Source organism: Anser cygnoides, chromosome 5, assembly GCF_040182565.1.
Source record: "Anser cygnoides isolate HZ-2024a breed goose chromosome 5, Taihu_goose_T2T_genome, whole genome shotgun sequence".
In the NCBI taxonomy this organism is placed as follows: Eukaryota; Metazoa; Chordata; class Aves; order Anseriformes; family Anatidae; genus Anser; species Anser cygnoides.
This window is the reverse complement of record NC_089877.1, coordinates 19206202-19226475: the sequence shown is the minus strand read 5'-3', so window position 1 is coordinate 19226475 and position 20274 is coordinate 19206202. Positions and strand designations below refer to the sequence as shown.

The following is a 20274-nucleotide window of genomic DNA, read 5'->3' as shown; positions in this document are numbered from 1 at the left end:
GAGGGCGTCCTTTGTGTAACCCTGTTAACATTTTAGACTATTCTGGGAAACCCTGTGGCCCAAGTACTATGGAATGTAGTTAGGAAAAACAGTGTTTTCTCAAATATTTCAGATGTGGAATATTTATTTTGTAGCCAGAGAAACTTGTTTTGTTGCCAAGCAACTGACCATGAGTAGGATCCACTGCCAACTGTACTTGAAAAAAGGAAAAAACCCAGTTACCTCTCCTCAGTCTGTGTGTGAGCATTTACAGTGCAGTCAGGAGAAATTTTAAAATCAGTGCGGGAAGATTCACTGGTAGTGGCCTCAGATCACCAAAGGCTTTTCCCTTCACCATCCCCTCAGTCACATAATGACTGTTAGCAACCAACAGAAGAAGGCACTAATGAAAATATTGATGAAATAAATTATGTTGCTTTCAAAAGTCTTGTTTTGATGTCTGCTTCATCAGAGCCCTAGATAACGGAGTCTTATCTGCTCTTTGCTGGGCTTCTGATCCCAACCAGGTGAGATCAGTAGATGCAGCTCAGGATTCTGCTCTCTTTATTGACTTTATATGTTAGCCTGAGCAGGCCTTCAGCATCCAGAAGTTTAAATATTGTTAGTTTCAGAATCCAGATACCCAAGCTGGTTTTCAGAGGAGTTAAAGATGCTTAGCTTGCATGTGGTAGGTGAAGGCTAAAATGAGAAATAAATAACTTTGAAGGAAACTTACAGCAAAGGGGTTGTAACTATTTCAGCACAAGAAAAGCACTTCTTACTGCACAAATCTATTGAATGAAAAATAGTTACCTGGGGAGGTGTATGTTTGTGAATAAACCTGCCTGTTACACTGGACTTAGGTTAGGTAAAGAGTTGTTTTGGAATAACCTGATGATACTGACACTTGTTCATTGCAGTGGTTATGCCTGTGACGGATGCTTCCATCTCTGCATCTGGGCTGAGGCTGTACCAGTGGACTGCCCAGTGCCCCTTTGTTAAGAACGCTCATTAACTGCTCTTTTAAAAAGTAAATTGCCTGTGAGGGTCCAATGTAAAATGCTACCCATCTGGATAAACAAGAGAAGGGAAAAAAGGAGCATTGATAAGAATTAGGCTTGTAGCTAAGTCTTAGGGAGAAGTGAGTCAAAGCCTATAAAAGGATGCAAGACAGACCTGTGAAATTTTGAGGTTGAGAAGGCACTCAGATTTTGGAATTTTTGGTGGGATATATGTGTACTGTTTTTCATAGCATGAATCTTTTTGTCTTTCTCAAAGAAGTTCAGGAAATGCTTGTTTGTCTCTGTTTCTAGTGTGTAGTAGTTTATCTGATCTTTGTTGTGGATACAGTACACTTCCATGCTTCACTGCCTACTTCGGAGATGATTGTTTGGGTTTCTGCTGGGGAGGGACAGATGTCAAATTCTTTATGCTTTCAAATACAAAAGGAGATTGCCCAGGATGGTGCTGTTCAGACTCCAAAAGCTTTCTCTCCAACCTTGGCTCTTCTTTCCATTTTTGCCCTCCTACTTCAGAATAATGCCTGTCAGTCGACCTCATTTAGCAGTCAAGACTCCACCTCACCTGTTCTGCAGTTTTCTCTTCAGCCACTGGTGGAGATTGTGTGCACACGTTAGTTTGGTTGGCTTCTCTGACAGCAGGTGACTTTTAACTTGTAATGGTACGTGAGGCATTTTCATGGCTTTTGTGAATTAAATGGAAAGTGCAAGTACTGGATTACCTCAAAAATTGCTCTCTATTTCAAGTTTACTTCAGTTACATACGAATGATTCACATGATCATGTGAAGGTAAAGATGCTTACCACATTTCTAATGTGTTTGGGGGAATTGATTCCCCTTCCCCCCAAAAAAAACAATCTAATCATTATGTTTTATCTCTAGGTAAAAGTATGTGTAACTTACTCTGTTGACAAGTTTGAGATTTTTATTATCATAATTTCTTTTAGGAAAAGTTTTGAGGTTTCAGTCTGGATTCAAAAAATATATAATTATTCCAAGTGTTCAAAGTGTAGGTCTCAACCATAAAAACAGCTCAATTTACTATTGGTGCAAACTAGTGCATGAGGGTCAGTGATGAATTAGGTTTCTGTCATGTAAGTATTCCTGTGACATTATTGATAAGAAGATAAGATCAGTAGTACATAATGACTCAAGTGTATAAATAAACTTCTGATATAATTCCATGTACAAATACCTTGTATCATTTGCAGGCTGTGGCATAGATTGGCCTGCCTGTGATAATATTTATTTTTATTACTTTAAAAAAATTCTCAAAGACCAGTGCTGGGAGGTGTGATATCTCTCTTAAACATGATTATGATAATTTTTGTGAAAGTAATGTCTCTGTTATTCAGACTAGTGATCTTATATGTTAGGCAATGCACAGGCATATACATGTGGAAAAAAATACATTTAATGCTATTTCTGTTGCAGTACCTTATGCTCTGAAAACGTTAGATCCTGATGAATGAGCTGCTACGATACTGAAGTTTATAGCCTCCAAAGAGTAATACAAAGGAGTCAGTGTTTCCCTGCTCTTTGCTAACAAATTATGTGAATTTTATACTATCTTGTCCAGTGGCCTACAATGCAACGCATCTGAGTAGTTACCAAGAGAGGAAAGGGAGAGAATAAAGAAATGCCTTTCTTTCCTTTGAGCCTTGCCATTCTCTGGCAGCACAGCTCTGCATGCAGGAAACAATTTGTGTCTACGCAAATCAAACTGGGAGGTAAGTGACCGAGAGAGCTGAGTTGCATTCTGAAAGGTTACATGAAAATGTGAGAGTTGCTGTCTCTCTGAATGTTAGAGGCTTTGAAAGAGGAAGACACTAAATTTTCAAATTCAAAAAGGTGGAAAAGTTGTGATAGAAATTTTGTTTGGGAAGATTTCTTTGGTCCCAACCTGAAATTTCTGCTAAAAATAAGAAAACCCAGCTGTGCCTCAGAGCTCTGGAATGGCTAGCACCCTCCTTCACGCAGCCACCTAGAATATGACAGACGAAGTCAGCATCGCTGTTCCATCGTGCTAAAATGAGAGACTGGCACAACCCCATATAAGCCTTGTGATTTTTTTTTTTTTAAGCTATGCTAAATTGTATCACTGTGTAAAACTGCAAAGCTGTTTTCATGTAGACTAAAAAGTATTTTTTCTCTTTTACAGGTTAACCTTTTGTTACCAGAACCGGGGCACTGGTACCTGCCAAGTTCTCCCTCAGGCCACAGTGTGGGAAGTTTATCTCCAGGAGATACCTCACAAGCTGGAATTAATGCCACAGTTGAGTGTTGTGAGTGAGAAGGGAGGAATGTCCCTTGAATATTTTGTTTTCCTTGTCTTCAGATTACACTGATGTCATTTTGAGGAAAGCTGGAAATCCTGTCAGTTCTTATGCAAATAATAGCTCAATGCATTCCTTTTGTGAGCAACATCACTGAAAAAGATGATCTTATGCATGTGTTGTCAGTTACTCTCCAATATTTACTTCCATTAGTGGAAATCATGGTATTTCACAGGCTGTATTTTAGGGCAGATATATGTACCAGATATGAATAACCTCTCATAACAGTGTTGTGTTGCCAGAGCTCAAAGTATATCTAGAAGGATATTCCTTCATTCTTTGGTTTTTTGTTTTGTTTTGTTTTTGGTGTTGTAACACGAGACATAATTTTTCAGATTAAAGAAAAAGTTGACATAGTTTTATTTGTACCAGAATTTGGGGTTAGTCATTTAGCATCATAACCTCAATAATGTGAGTATATGAAGAATTTGAACCTGTAGTTGGTATTTAATAATTATAGAACCTGTTTCCTCCATTTGTAAGTTAAACAAAACAAATCCTAAGTAAAAGCACAACATTTTTATTGTCATTCACGGTATTTCAGTCTATTTCCAGCAAACATTTTTTTACCAACAAAAACAGCAGAAAATTTACTAAAAAAAAAATCTGCAGATTGTGGTTGCCCGCAGATTCAGCCTGGAAATAATATTCAGTCATCTTGAAATCTTTCCAGTGTGTACCACATAGTTGTGTGATGAAGGAACAGAGGCAATGCTATCTGATTTTGCCATCCAGTCGTAAATAAGAATAACAGCTGATGAACATATGATCTGGCTCAGTGTTTCCATGTTTTGCCCAAATCCATGGTCAGAAATATGATTGCACATTTTTTAACATACATTTTTGAATCACAGGCATGACATGTAAGAGTCATGTCTGTTCTCCCTCTTTTGATCACAAAAGCTGTTGAAAACATTATCAGCTGAAGCTTACTTTCCCAGCACTAGTATGGACACAATATATTGGCTGTGGTATATTATGCATTATCTTATTTGAAAATCTTTTCTACCTTGTGCTCTCTTAGTGTGTGCCGTGGCTGCTCAGAAGGTCATTATTAGTCATCCTGGCTCTGGTTCTTGGCTATGCTTTTGTGAGTACACACTGGTCTACGGGATCTATACAGTGAAAGGCAGTCCATAGCAATCCTTTGCTGTTGTCATAACAGTTCCTATGCTGCATAGGATGCAAAGCTGTAAGCAAGGGAGCATGGTCCAAACATCCCAACAATGCCTGAAAACTGCAGCAGCTCTAAGTCACTGACAGCTGAAGCAAAGCAGAGCAGCTCTGAAGATGCTCCACTTTACACCAGGGTTTGACCTGGAGGATTGCCCGCTGCATGGTGCGGGGAGCCCTAGCAGCGTGCTCCTGCCTCGGCCCAGCTCTGGGCTCTTCTTGTGTGGTTTGGGTGCTGCTGAGAACCTGGCTCGGTGCTGGCTGCGCTGAGGCGTTTGTTTTCTGAGTGCTCGTGTGTATTGTATGCACGTTGCTTGTGGCTGCAGGTCGTGATGAATATATGTATAAGCTAGAGCGGGCAAGCACACAGCTGGTACATAGAAGGAATATAACTGAGTCAAGTAGCAGAAATATGCTTTCATGGTTTGCAGATATTACTAACCCAGTTTTACAGTAAAATTTACTGGTGCACCTAATGCAAAAACAATTTTAAAATCATATATCTGCTGAGGTGCTGCTTCTGTTATTTTCCAGGATTGGAAAGAACAAAGTATTTTTATTTTCCGTGAGAGATAGTGTTCAAGGGTAGTGATAGTTCATTAACAAACATTTTTAGTTATTTGTTCTGTTCCATTCTCCCTTTTTCTGCTTGTCTTCTGAGGTGAAGAAATGGGCTTTGCAGGCTTAGCAGTCACCTGTGGAATAGTTAGAGCAAAGTGTAATATTTTGAGGCTCCATTTTCCCAAGGCTTCCTGAAGGCGTCTCTGTTTATCATTCAGCCTGCACTGCCTGTATTGGGTTACACTAGGAATGTGGAAAGCTATATGGGAAAATCTGTCAGGCTGCGAAAAGCTCTCAGGCTCTGAAATTTTATGGACCATGCTTTCTAATGCACATTCCATATTTCAGGGTGTCTGGCTACCCTCAGTCCTTGTAAGGATGTGACGTGTGTTGTAGAATATACATGCGTGTTTTGTTACAGGTGCTACTGAGCTGATAAACGAGGCCACAGACCAAGGGAGACAGAGAAAGGAAATCCCATTAGGGGATAAATTATAGTGACACCTACTAGTTTGGGTACAGATAAGGGTCAGTCACCATTTACTACACGTGATCTTTAATATGGTAGGAGCACCAAAGTAACTCCTTTTCCACAACTGTGCTCCAGTAAACTCCCAGTTTGGGAGTGGGGCCCATGTTTTTTCTAAATACAAATCATTATGAAAGGTTCATTACAGATTAGATCTTCAGCTGGTGGAAATCATGTTCATAGCCAGATGATTTGCTTTCACATACTTCAGCAGGACCTAAATTTGCAAGTCATCAAGCCCAGTTAATAGGACTTTGATCAAATGTCTTGAGCATGTTTATGTGTACTTTGTAAAAAGAAAAAAATTGCTCATGAAATTATCCTTTGCATGCAAAAGATGCTGAGATACCATGTAAACAGTTTCAGGAGCCTAAAACTGGACTGTATTGAAGAGGCTTTTTTCCTCGTTTGTAACTTTGATTAGTCTTGTTAAGGTTACCTACATGCCCTGGTAAGATGATTGAAAAATAATAAATAAAACTAAACCAAAACAACAACAACAACAAAACAACTTAAGAAATGAAATTCCCCAATTAAAAAGTTGCAACAAAGCATAATCATTAACATCTTCTCTTCTTTTGTACTCACCAAGCTAATCAGCTTTCCTGACTACCCATTCAAAAGGTGGGATATTAACAGCAGATCTGTTAATGGAGGCTTAACAGATGGGATTATTTATACATACGTGCTTATAGAAAGTGAGGTGTGAATTCCAAAATGGCAGGAGTTTCTATACGTGCTCATGTCCATTAATGTTTCTGTAAGGCAGAAGACTCCAGGATTGTGAATGCAACATAGAGTCAGTCAGCCCCTTGAGTAGGCATATCCAAAGCCATTTTATGATTTAACACACCAAAACAAAGATAGCAAACTCCACTCAGAAGGCAGTAGACAGCCCTTTCAGGTATTATCGATGTGCTGTGGTTTTAGGGAGAGTCTCTGATTAATTATTTCTCCATAGATTTGCAGAAGGTCAGTTTGTCTATTAGATGAAATTCTGTGGTCTGGCTTATGTAGATCAGACCCTATTCTGGGAATTTGATTACAAAATGAATATGCATTTCTTGAGTATTGTCATTGTTCAATAGCTCCCTATTTTAAACAAGTGTACCTTAGAAGATGCTAGGCTTTTGTTCACGGGAAAAAATGAAAATAAAAAAATCTGACCCAAGGCAGCCACTGCTTGCTTCAGAAAAGGGCTCCTAAGAAGACATGACATAAAAATAAAATAGAAATCAAGCCCTAAGAAAGAACTGTGGATTTCATCCATGATGCATGTCTATAGCACCTGGATAGTTATGGGCTGATTTGAATCCCCTGCAACACCTAAGTTATGCATGTATGTTCATGGACACATTAAGGGTGATGGATTAGGGACACCTTTCCCTGATGTTCGTGTTGTTTTGTTGGGCTTATATCCAGACCTTAGTGCTATTCAAACCTCATAGTTTTTGTTTGAAATATGAAGCAAATACATTGTGAAACTGATATCTTTCCAAATAATTTTGTCATCAAGCAATTAAAATATCATGTGCTATAAACATCTCTAAGAGCTATGGTTGGGAACATTGCCAGTTTCACAAGTCACATTGCCTTCAAAAGTACAATGAATGTACAGTACTCTGAACAGTCTGGAAAGAAAAGTCATTTTCCAGCTCTTAAAATCTTTTTTTAGCTTTTCAGTACTCTGAAGTCAAATTATGATGATTTTAAAGAGAACTGTTAAATGCCAATGATATGTCAGTACTGGGCACACTTAAATTCTTAACAACACAGATAGACCAGTGCTTAATATCTTAATTGTGCATACAAAATGCTTTTAAAGTAAAGTTAGCCAGAATATCTATGCTTTTTAAATAATTATGTATTTAAAATATATTAGGAAAAAAAATCAGGGAACATACCTTTTTACTCCAATATTGCTATTTTTGGCTAGGAATATGATTGCATAGACTAGGAGTTTAAAGAGGAGTCTGTAAGATTTGACTCAGACTCATGCTTAGACACCAGATTATCTTCCTTGACTTTGAAAACTGTATTTCTCACGGGCTTCATCAAATTGATTTCAATTTACAAAAAGTTAAAAAGCAACTCTTGAATTAATTTGTTAGCTTCAATGGAAAGTGTTTTGAACTTGATGCCTTAGAAACAACTAACTAACAGAGGTCTGAATGTGTAGTGACAAACTTCAGGAATTTATTTTATTACTGGTCTATGCCTCAGTTTGCTGGGTTGCAGGGTGAAGATAGTGGTGGTTTGTCACACAGCAGGTCTGCAGTTTGGTATCGCTTCTATTGTGAGGGAAGAAATAAGCATTCGAAAGGCCAAGGTGGTGTTTGGGAGCCAGGTCCTGCTTCCTGCATGGCTGGTGTCTTCCCGGGTGCTTTTAGAGGAATTGTTTAGGCTTAGATCCATGGGAGTATTTGGGCATTTCCTTCAAAATGAGATAAAAAGGGGCTCTGTTTTCTGTGGATCTGACTCAAACTCTTCCTGCGTCTCTATCCTCATATGTAAAGAATAATTGTCATGTGCTGTTACAGGACATATATTTATGAATAACTATACTGATAGCTTCAAATGCTACAGTAAGAGGAGTCAGGGCAGTGAAATTTGGTGAATAGAAAAGCTATTTTTCAGAATGACATAGAAGTATAGGTCTCATTGACCTCAACGTTTTTGAATCTCTTGGGTAGTTTAGAGAAATGCACCCTAAAAGTGAACTAACTCTTAGAAAAAAGGCATAATATAACTTTATTATTGACTTCATCAGTTTAACACTAGAGTATTTCAACAGGGCGTGCTAAACGAAAAATAACAAGCTAATTAAGACGAATGTTGTATAACCCCTTGAAAACTGTGGTCATGAAGATCTTCAGTGTAATGCACATGAAAAAAAGAAATAACATTCTAGATCCTGTAACTATTATCTGAAAAACAAAGCAAACAAATAAACTAACAGTGTTAATGGTCAGTCCCAAAGTAATAGCAGTTCCTTTAGTCTATTGTTGCTCCTTAGGAATAAAAATTGTGATGAGAAAACCCCAGAGGAGTGCGAACAATTGGAAAATTTTACCTAAGCAATTAAGAAGATTATCTTGAGTAATATAATTGTTTAGGAAGTACGGCAGACCACGTATGCTCTCTGTTGACATTCTAAATATAAACATTATTTATTTGCGCTGGATGATGTGCTTGTGACAGGTTGGCTCGAAGGAGGCTGTTTCAGCACGGGAAAGTGCAGTAGTCTTTCTTCCACCAGGACAACCAGGGGAACAGAAATCCAGGCAGTTTGCAATCCTAGCTCAGACAATCACAGCCAGTAGCTCTGCTGACAGGGCTGCTTTAATGGGGCAGTCCTTCTCCAGCTGCTTGCTCTGTGCCTGAGTGCAGCATAACAGGCTGAAAGAAATGGGCAGCACAAAGAGCAGAGCCTCCTGCCAGTGGCGCCATGTTGCTCTTCAGGAATAGCATTAGGAAAATCAGTATAAATGAGAAGCAAGTAATTATCAATGTATACTGCAGGTGTTTTTAGTCATAGCATTCTGAACTGAAATCTTTTTGGAAAATCCACATCTAAATCTTTGTAGGAAATCGTATCCAGAAAAAGAAAACAGTGAGTTCTTTTCTGATGTTTGGTAATGTGGTACATAAATATGACCAAAGCAATAAGCATGGGTTTTCACTGCACGTACTGAGGGAGTAATACACTGGAATTAGCAATAGAATAGGAAGAATGAATGGGGATATCCTCTGAGTGTTTATTCTCTTTGAAAGGTGATCTCTGCCTGAGACTTAAGAGTTGCTACATAGCTAATTGCTGATGCAAATGGTTGTAGATAGGATAGATGGCCTCAAGATTGATGGCTGACTGTTGTTGGTCTAAGTTTTTAATCCAGGCTTTTGCTGGAATGCAAAGTTCCTAGCTCAAGATCAATTATACAAAGACATCAAGAAGAAAAAGACAGCCATGGTATTCGTCTGCTTCTCAAGCTATCCAAGATGGGAAACCATTTTTACTTGCAGTGACATGCTTGTTAATGCTGGGCAATGAAATACTTTTTAAAAAATTATTATTATTATTATTATTATTGCAACACTTTGCTTGCATTTAAAGGTTAAAACAAACAAAAAAAACACCCCTTTTTTGAATCACCGCTCATTTCTTGCAGTTTTCAAAGAATTATGATTGTGTTGCTCAGATAAAACCTGGGGACTTGGAATGTCACCGTAACGATGCAGAAGTTGCCTGAGTCACTTGGGGTGGGCAGCGTCCCAGTAGCTTAATCTAAATTTGTTTCATCACACTGCAGAACTATCAGAATACACCCAGAATACAACAGGGGACAAAAGAAGAATTCTGTATCTGGTAGCAGAGATGGGCCTGAATCAATTGCTAGCTCTGAATTAGGAGATGCTTTTGTGTGAGTTTGTATCTGAAACGTACTGCTTGTCTTCACTGTTCTTAATAAAACAGAGGCTGGTGCAAGAAATGAGGCACTGGGTAATGTAAGAAATGTAAACTTCCGATCGTGGCCCCAAACCTAAAGACATATTTAGATAATGGAGCAGTTGTCTCAAGTATAGAGGGTTCTTTACAATACAACCTGTTAAACATGCTTTGATTTATCCATTAAGTAAATACCAATGGAGAGTGTATGAATATGAAAGGCTGAGAAAAAGGTAGAGCTATAGCATTTTAAAGGTAATTTTGAAAAAATGGTAATGCTAAAAGAATGTGTGCTGTTATTTTATTTACTTTTAGTTTCTGATTGTTCCTCTAATATACAGAGCATGAAAATGGGATGAATGCGTCTGATTTTGAAAATGTGATTTAAACTGCTTCTTTGATGGATCCTTGCTTATCGAATATCATCCCATGAAGGAGAAGAAAAAATTTCTACTTAGATGGAGGGTGAAACACAAAATGTGGACAATTAAGGCTGCTGATGTTTAGGATTATGTGATTGGCAATAGATACAAATTAGACTAAGTTTTCATACAAAGTAGTAATATTAATTGAATAACTTATAGCCAAAGTTAAAAGTCAATAGATGTTGTCCCCCTCAGAAAAGAGGACTAAATTATTTGAACATGTGAATTCTTAACTACTTGGTCAAATGTGGTTAAAATATATGAAAACACTGGTTATTAATTCTTAATGAAATCTTCCAAGTGTCCAGTGCTGTGAATTCCAACATTTCTGTAGTCAAACAACAATGATCAAAATTTTGTATAAGCTAAGGACTGAGTTTTTCAAGACAAAAGTAGAAGACATTTTTACATTTTTACTATTTTGTCACTTCTTTCTGGCTACTAAATGATTTTCCATTACAGCATAGTTAATGCTTTTTCTGTTTCTTTTTCTTTTTTTTTTTTTTTCGTATTATGACCTATTAAGTCAACAAAATAGTATTCTATGGAGAGTGTAGCAATTGCACATGACTGTGATAACTTTGCATAACTTTGTGGGGATGTGGGGGGGGTATTCTTGCCCTCTTCTTGGAAACAAAAGATACGACTCTGCCCTTTCCACCCAATACAGGTTCCTTAACTCGTAGTTTTAGCCATGAGACAAGACATCCGGTGTGATTTCAGCAAGTCCATATGGTTCTCGAATACTTTTCCCAAGGTAAGGATTAAAGAACATCAAATACTGCTTGATGAAGAGAGGAAATCTCATGTAATGCTTTTGTTCTGCTAACATCTATGTAAAGAGCTGCCTGGGAGTTTTGGAATGGAATCTGTCATCACGGTAATCCTGTTCTGGAAAATTGTGATGGAGACAGCACTGGGAGTGATGTCATTGACTGTTGGACACAATCATTGCCCACAGCAAAATCATAGCCTTACCCAACTTTCCTTTGTGTCTGACATTTGAATGCCCAATTGGCAAGATTATTGGTGTTGCTTTCTTTTCCCCCTTTCACAGCTGTGTTAAAATTCAAAACACAGATATGCAAGAAAAAGGCTAATACAGAGGAGGGTCTGTTCAATGCTCTCTGCAGACTTCAGAGGAATTTTTGTGCACTCTGCCTTCAGTGTCATATGCAGGAAATTCTTCTTTGGTCCATACAATGCAATAAACAAACCTCCTGTGTGTTAGCCTTAGCTTTTAGCACTTCCATCACGGTCTATGGTGAGTGGTAAACCTGTAAGAAAGAAGCAGTTTGCTTTATGAAGGTTCTGGCCTACCCTCGTTCTCTCATACACCTATTTGTTAAGGACCTGTTACCACACAGGGCAACGATAGTTGTATGACATAATGCAGAAATGCTATTTATGTACCATGTGGTAACAATTAAGTTGATAAATTGGATTTGGTTATTATTTTTTCTGCTTTTGTAAATTGATCCACCTGTGTTCTGCACTACTGGATGCGAGAAGACAGCCTGGGTTGTAGTCCTCTGGATTGCCTTTTTTCCTGACTGCGTCATGGGTTGTGTATGTGCACACTCCTTTGTAAGGCAGTGTTGCAGGTAGTTTCGTGAGTTAAATGGTGTTTATATTTAAACATCTTTAGGTACGTGCTGAGTTATTGTTTTACAGATAATAATTTTACTTATTCTCACTTACAGGCTGTGGGGAGACCGTACCAGAGCACATATTCATCTTGCAGCCCATGGAGGGCGCCACACTGGAGCAGGTGGATGTTTCCTGAAGGAGCCATGGCCCATAGGAAGCCTGCTCTGGATCAGGGGAAAAGTGTGAGGAGGAAGGGGTGGCAGAGAGGAACAACCATGCTGTATGTAGCCTGTCCCCCAATCTCCCTGTGTTTCTCAGGGCCAGGAAGGTAGAGGCGTTGAGAATGAAGAGGGGAAGCTGGGCCTGGGAAAGGTGGGGAAGCAGTTGCTTTAATTTATATTTTGTTTCTCAGTGTCCAAATCTATTTTTGTTGTCAATTAATTAAATTAATTTTCCCAAGTTGAGTGTGTTTTGCCCATGATGGTAAGCAATCTCCCTGTCTGTATCTCAACCCATGAGGTTTTTCATCTTTCTCCCTGCCGTACTGAGGAGGGGGAATCATGAGCAAGCAGCTGGGTTGGCATCTGGCTGCTGGTGAAGGTTAACCCACGGGCTGTAGTTACTTCTCTGAAAGTATGGAGAAGCTGTGGAGCCTAAGATATTACGTTTACTTTTGTTGACAACTGTCAGCTTTCTAAGACTGGCCACGGAAAAACTGGAGTCCAGGCTTCATTTCCCAGACGATTTTCAGTTCATGAAGAAAACATCACAGAAAAGTATCAAAAATCACAGAAAAGTATCAAGAAAAAGTTTAACTATTTTATACATTAATTGCAGAAAGGAAGAACAGGAAAACAATAGAGAGAAGGAGAAGAGGCGATGTGTACTGAAAAATATGTGACTGTCTAATAATACCAAACAGTTGTTTATTTTTAGTGTTCTTAATCTCAGATGATGAAGCTATTGAATGCCAGACTGCACAGTCAGGTAACATCCCTCCAAGATACTTGAGTAGCAAGTTGGAATTCTTTGTCATTTGGGCTTTGTTTGCAGTCTTTCTGAGTGTAAGCTTGCCACAGAAGTTTGTTACTTTCTTTAGCTTTTCAACCTGACTCTTCTAATGCTAGGATGGCATATCTTGACCAGCCCACTGTATAGCATTAGAGATGTGTGGAAAAGAAGCAGGAGCAAAATATTACCCACTTGTATAAAGAGCCTATTTTTTTCAGTCATAATAAATAGTTAAGCCTCTTCAGAGGGTGAAATAACATGGCTGCAGTGCACGATGTGTAGGTTATATGTTCAGAACCCACAAGTGAAACATGCCTACTTTTTTGTTTCCCAGAAAAAACGAGATGGATGAATTGTTTGCATCCATCAGACAAACTCCAACAGAGAAAGAGATGGACCAACTCTATCTTCAACACTGCCAGCGCTGCCACCTGCAGAGATTATTGCCTCCTGAATGGGAAGAATCCCTTCCTGCCAGAATCTGAGGCACAGGAGCAAGGGCTTGGTATGGACTGAAGTTTTTTATTCTTTGTTCAAAATGGAATCGTAACTGTTACTTTATGATGCTTTTGACCAAGTGGAAAAGGTGCTCTCTCCTGCGAGATGTCTAGGCCTGTCACAGAGCCTTTTTGCCAGGGTTTGAGGAAGCTTGGCTTTAACCCTGGCAGGGTTCCGCTCCGTAAACTGGAAAGTTAGATCAGCTTTAAAATTGAGGTAAGTGCTCGATACTTTTGAGACCTGTGGATGAAAAATGCTGCATCGGTGTTTCCCTATGTGGCAAATTTTGGTTATGTACTGAGATTAGAAATGTCACATTGCATGCTGGCACTTTATAAGTGCTGGAATTTTCCTGTACACAGTGCTTCTGTTCACTACAGTTGGAAGGAAGTTGTACTGAAGCATTTCGGGGCTGAATCTAAACTGATTTTCATAGCAAGAATTTATCAAAAGCAAGACTGTCTGTATTTTTAAAAGCACTATGCAGGAAACAACAGATAACCACACAGTCTGTTGGAAACATTATACTAGATTTTAAGTATTTAGCTTTTAAGTATTAACCTTTGCATAATTCCTAGTCTTGTTGTGTTGCTAATTATTTGCTAAAAACGCCTGTCAGTAACAGGTAATTTTCTTACCATTTTCTTCAATTTTCTTCAGCATTAATCCAGCTTCCACATGGACAGTATATTTTCCTGTTTTGGTTCTGATGCTCTTAGGCAATGCTATATGGTGGGGGGAAGGGGAGCTGAGCTGCCAACTGGGAATCTTCAACACAAAAACTATTAAGAGGTGATAAATCATTGGAGGCCCAGCATGTGATTAAAAGCTGTGGCCACCAGCAGTGACCCATGGGGATGGAGGTATCAGTGACAGAGAGCAGGGGGAGGTGTTTGGCATTCCTGCTCAGAGGCCTAACCAGGGCACCGGGGTTTGTTTATGTTTCTGTTCCACTGACTCCTGTGAAATGCCCTCTGTCTGTACACGGAACACACATTGAGTTAGGGAAAGTATCTTTGGTATTTCTTGAAATGTCAAGGCACGGATACTTGAAGGTAATGTGTGAGGAGAATTACCTGAGATTGCAGAGTAAAAGCCAAACATTTAGTCAGTTCAGGGCTCTGTAAATCAACAGTCGGCATCACAGTTATCATAATTGTAGGTGAGCTTTACACAGATGCACAGGATACTGCAAATATGACTCCCTTCCTCTCTGCTAAATTCTTGTCCACCTAGAAAAAATGTTTTTTCTTGAGCCAAGCGTGGGGACATCCAGTCTTGGGTTCTACTTTGTTCTTGGCTTAAGAAAAAGCTTGATTAAATCAGAGCCCCAAATAATCTTGGAAAAAATCATTACGATTTGGCCCATTCTGGTATACAGCATTTGGAGCAATTACAGTATGCTTTGTTGCTGCCCGCAAGATGGTGGAGATCTAATTTCTGTCAGCTATTTGCCAACAAACATTATGCTACATGTTTATCAGAAAGTACAAAGGTATAGTTCCAGTTGCATAGTGTTGTCAAGATAAAGCAGCAATGAATAGAAAGACAGCTTTGGAAGGCAGTCAAGAGCCCGATGAATGACATCCAAGCCCTTTTGTGGTGGTAGTCTGAGTTACAGTCATAGAGAACTGTGGGTCCAGGAGGGGTTTGCTAAGAGGCAAAGGTCACGAAAAAAGACTTGAACAGAGAACAGGTTACAACAAATTAATAAAATAAAATAAAATGAGGTGTCTTTGAAGACCAAAGGAGTTTATTTTGGTAAAAAGGATGCAGAAACACTTTTTTTTTTGAATGCCATGTTGTTTTGATAGATGCCGTAACTATTTAGACACATCCTTAAATATTATTTAATAATTTAATTGTGAATTTATTCTGCCACATGTGAAAGACAGTCTTGTCATGCTTAAAAGTAACAAGACATACCCGTAAGGTAATTCCTGTATGTTCAAGAGCAGCAAATCCAGAATAGTGCTCTAGAGAAACATGCAAGAAATCTTGAATCAGGCAAATTTGAATATACATGATGGCTTCTTCCAATCCCCTGTAGAAAGAGATTGGCTTAAGGCCTGATTCAGAAGATTTTGTGTTTCTTCCTATGCTCTTGTTATTAGCTTGGACTGAATACTCTCCACAGCCATATATTTCTAAACAACTGGGAAGCAACTCACTGCAAACTGCTTGACTTTTCACCAGCGCCAAGAATATCTTAAAAATTCGCTGTACTACAGATAAGTAAGTGATTCCTATGTAGTTGATGCTGCTGAATGGCATAAACATGAGAGATACAGACACACCTTGTAAAGAAAGAACATGCCACAAGGAAGTTGGTACTCATTTGGTGTGAGAGGCTGATAAGGACTCTTAGCTAGTTTAGAAACATGGTTACCAGATGTGCGCTTCCAGATGTCAGCATTTCCTACTATATGCTATTCTGGTCAGGAGAAGTGAGTTCCCACGACAGTGTGTTAGAGCCTTTGAGACTTGAGGATTGCCTGACCCTGAAAATTAATTCTACAACTAAAGCTTATTAGAAAAAACTACAATCTTCACATCCTCCTGTGTATGAGTGGGATCGCAAGATGCCTTGGTAGGTGGGAGATGTAAGAAACTGATGCTGAAAGTTGGAAGTCAAACTTCATTTCTGGGCAGAAGGCCAGTGTCAGGTCTCTGCAGTGATTAAGTTCCAGCACACAACTTGTCCGTCGAGGAGAGTACAGTGCTCAGAGTTGTGATTGTCCTGTCAGGGTGCTGCTTAGTAAGTGAATTTCTACAGTCCCTGTTTGCATCTGGGTGGCATTATGATTTCATACCTTGCTCCTGGTTCAATTCCATCTTCTTCAGCTTCCCCAAAACTGTAGCCAGGTGTTTGCTAGCCAGTTATTTTCACCAGGAGTTTACTGAAGTAATGTCATGCGTGAACTGAAACTAAACCAAGTCTTTGTCATTACCTTGTAGCTTCTTCAGACTCTTTCTAGGTACAGCTGTACTTCCTAAACCTCAGTTTCTGTTCAGGTTACCTTAAGCTACGTGGGTTTGGAAACCAGTGCTTCTCTCCATTGCTGCGCATAGCTAGCGCTATTCTGTCTTGCCTGATCCTCTGACTTTTGTCTCCCCTGAATCTCTGGAGACATCCTCCTCTTAGCTACTCCCACTCATTCTTATACGAAGCCTCAGTCCCACAAATCCTTCCTGGCAGGGAAGGTCTGCCAGGCTCTTTCCAGCCTCAGAGATTTCCTAGAGAGACTTTGCCTTAGTTTGACCTTTCTTGATCCTTTGAAGAATCAGGCTGAAGAATGAGGCTTCATCAGGCTGAGTTTGATCATTTTTCCAGTGTCAACTCTGTTACTTGGGACCCAATGACAATGCAAAGGCAGTGTCTCAGCCCTAAGAGTGCCTACAATTCAACCATTAGTGGGCAAATTCTCTCTTTTCTTGCAGACTGTTTTTTTTTTTTTTTTTTTTTTGCTAGCTAGGGTCATTCACACTTGTCCCTGAGCCTTTTTCCCCTCTGGAGAAAGCTGCCAGCATAGTTTCCACAGAACAGTTTCTCTAACTTTGTTCCTTTTTTACCTCATTTTTCCTCATTTTGCAGATGGTGAGTCAAAATCAGGTCAGGGCTGAAGAAAGTAAGAAATGAGATGAAGAGGTGGAGGGTGAGGAGGAAATGTCCCTTTAGGTTGTTGCACAGAAGCACTTAATATAGTCCTCTGACTGTCAATAGCAGAAAGGCTGTTCTAGTTAAAGTGAAAGAGCAGGGTTTATTTTTTTGCCCAAGAGCTCTTTAAGAAAGTCATCTACAGCTAATAGATAACCCTAATGGGCAAATTAAATGGCCATAGAAAGTCCTTGGTAAAAACAAGACCTACATAAAGATCTGCTGTGTCTCAGCTCAGTGCTTTATCTAAGTGACACATATAAAATACTTTCTCAATATCTAATTCTGTCCCCAACTATAAATGCACAAATAATCATTATCGAATGCTTTGCTTAATAACTGAAGTATATTCATTTGTAATTTATTCATTTGCAATTTGTAATTTTCTTCAGTTATTTTGTACTTAAAAAGATGGAGAAATGGGGCTGAATGGAACGTTAGATGGTCACATAAGCATCCCAGTGCTTCCAGTAGCATCAGTCATACTAATCTTATACCTAAAAGGTACGTGTTATCCTATGAATGCTTGCTGGCCAGAGGATCTTCCATGAGATAGATGACAGACTGGGTGCCCAGACAAACAGCAGAGCAGAGACTGGTGCCTGGCTCATGTGCAAGGGAACCATCCAAACCAGTTACTCTCTATTGTGGCTAACTGCAAGAATGGCTTTAAACGGCACCTGTGGAACATGCCTCCTAGGAGATACAGCTACCCCGGAAAAGAGGTGGTAGGACTTCAGATGATAAGAATTCATTCAGACAACCAAGTTTCCATTTACATTGTCAAAAGCAAGATGTTTTCAACACGAAAGAAACTGAAGTGTGGCTGTATGCCTGAGTTTGCAGAGAGTCTGAAATAATTATTGAGTTAGTAAAGACAATTGAAATGGCAACATCTGACATGAAGGATCAGCAAATTAGGAAAATTTCATTTTCCTTGATATGAAGTCATGCTTACAAATGTTTTAGAAAATATGGGTCAACTGTGAGGATGTCCCTAGAACAGAATCATTGAATCATCTAGATTGGAAAAGACCTTCAAGATCGCCCAGTCCAACCATCAACCTGCCCTATAGGGTCCCATCACTGAACCATGTCCCTTAGTGCCACATCACATGTCTCTTAAATACTTCTAGGGACGGGGACTCCACCACTTCCCTGGGCAGCCTGTCCAGTGCTTGAGGACTTTTTTCCTAATTCTAATGAGAAATTCTTCCTAATATCGAGTCTAAACCTCCCCTGGCACAACTCAAGACTGTTTCCTCGTTGTGTCACTTGTCACCTGAAAAAGAGACCAACACCCTCCTTGCTGCAACCTCCTTTCAGGTTGTTGTAGAGAGCGATGAGGTCTTCCTTCAACCTCCTCTTCTGGAAACTGAACAACCCCAATTGCCCAGTCACTCTTCTTAAGTCCTGCTTCCTAGTCCCTTCACCAGCTTTGTTGCTCTTCTCTGCACACTCTGGAGCAGCTCTTGGCCTTCCTGGCCACCTGGTCACGCTGCTGGCTCACGTTCAGCCAGCTGTTGACCAACACCCCCAGGTTCTTTTCTGCCAGGCAATTTTCTAACCACTCTTCCCTGAGCCTGTACCACTGCATGGGGTTGTTATGACCCCATAACTTTGCCAGGACCTGGCACTTGCCCTAGTTGAATGTCATGCGACTGGACTCGGCCTATTAGTCCTTCATCTACTAAGCAGATCATCTCATCGTAGAAGTAGTATGGCATGTCCCAAAGCTGATCTGTCTTCATGGGGCATATCCTTCGTGTTATATCTTTGCTTCTTATTTGGATGGATGCAAGCTTTGTGCAGGTTGGTGCACGTTGTAGCTTATGGCTGTGGGAGACTGCACATTAGTTGCGGAGATGCTCCTGCTGTGATCTCTGTGCATGGACCATCTCCCTCTCATTAACTTGGGTTACATGGCAAAATAAGCCATCCTGACAAGTGTCGTGTTTTTTTTTTTCTTTTTTTTTCTTCTCCTCTCAGTAAGGCTTGAGTAATATGGAGAAGAGCGTATAGATTGAACGCAATATTGTTATGAAAGATAGTGCTTATATACTCTAAGCAGCACTCCAATCCACTATTTCGCATTTCAGTCCAGGCTTCTGTTGGGAACACACTGTGCTCTTTTTAGATGGTTATCTTTGGCCACTTCAGAATTATTGGGTTTGATTATTTATATGTGGTCTTTTTAAAACTCATTTATTTTAAAAGACAGCCTGTGCTTATGGTAAAGGGTCCTCTGGCTTTTTGTGCCCCCTCTAGCAAAGTGACTCAGACTGATTATGGCTAAACAGGCAACGGTGCTGTGAAAACCAGCTTTTTGCAGGCTTGGAAGGTCAAATCAGTAGCCTGGAAATGCATTGGGGTCACCATACAGACAGGAGAGACCTTTAACAATTACATTTAATTTGACTTGCAATCAAACAGAAGTAGATGGCAAAGCAGGAAATGGTATCTTTAGGCATGACATGAAATAGTATTGCTGTCAACTTGAATAAGAAATTCTGACTCTTTTTTTCCCTTTTTTTTTTTTTTTTTTTAAGTGACTACATATTTAAATAGCCTGTAGGGTCAAACAGCCTTTCCTACAGCCCTTTGATAGCTGGCCTGATAACAGCATATACACTATAAATATCCTAAATCAATAATCCTGTATCATTGCTGAAAGCAGGCGTGTTCACATATCACAGCAGATGGGAAGAAAGCAAATAATATTTGTCTTGCCTTTCAAATTGATTTCCTGTTTTTAGCAAGCCAGTGTCCATATGTTAATCAGATTGCTAAGAAAGATAGCAGGGCTCAGGGCAGCAGACTTCTACTTGACCCGCTGGGAAAAGGGGGGGGGCAAGGAAGGGCGGAGGAAGTCCTCCGTGGCCCTAAAATATCTGCGGCAGAAGCAGTTTTTGCAAATGTTATACAAATGCCTGTGTTTCCCTGACTTCCCCTGGGAAGTGCTGGGTGTCCTCCTTTCCTTTTCAGGCAGATCTTCACAGTGATCAATAAGCTGCAGGATTGGACAAGTTTGTTGGGGATTTCTTAAT

General features: G+C 39.7%; 1 long non-coding RNA gene across 9 annotated transcripts in view; it reads left to right on the top strand.

Moving 5' to 3' along the window:
• Positions 1-21: 21 nt before the first annotated feature.
• LOC106040969 (uncharacterized) overlaps positions 22-20274 on the top strand; it is a 58875-nt gene continuing 38622 nt past the window's right edge. For 4 of the 9 annotated variants that reach the window (XR_010831649.1, XR_010831642.1, XR_010831647.1 and 1 more), the window contains exons 1-4: positions 25-2729; positions 3161-3274; positions 11141-11227; positions 12174-13576. This is a non-coding gene — a long non-coding RNA (uncharacterized lncRNA). Of the gene's footprint in view, positions 2730-3160; positions 3275-11140; positions 11228-11258; positions 11735-12173; positions 13577-20274 lie in introns of those variants that run through there. The other 5 variants (XR_010831643.1, XR_010831646.1, XR_010831645.1 and 2 more) reach the window with 4 other exon arrangements.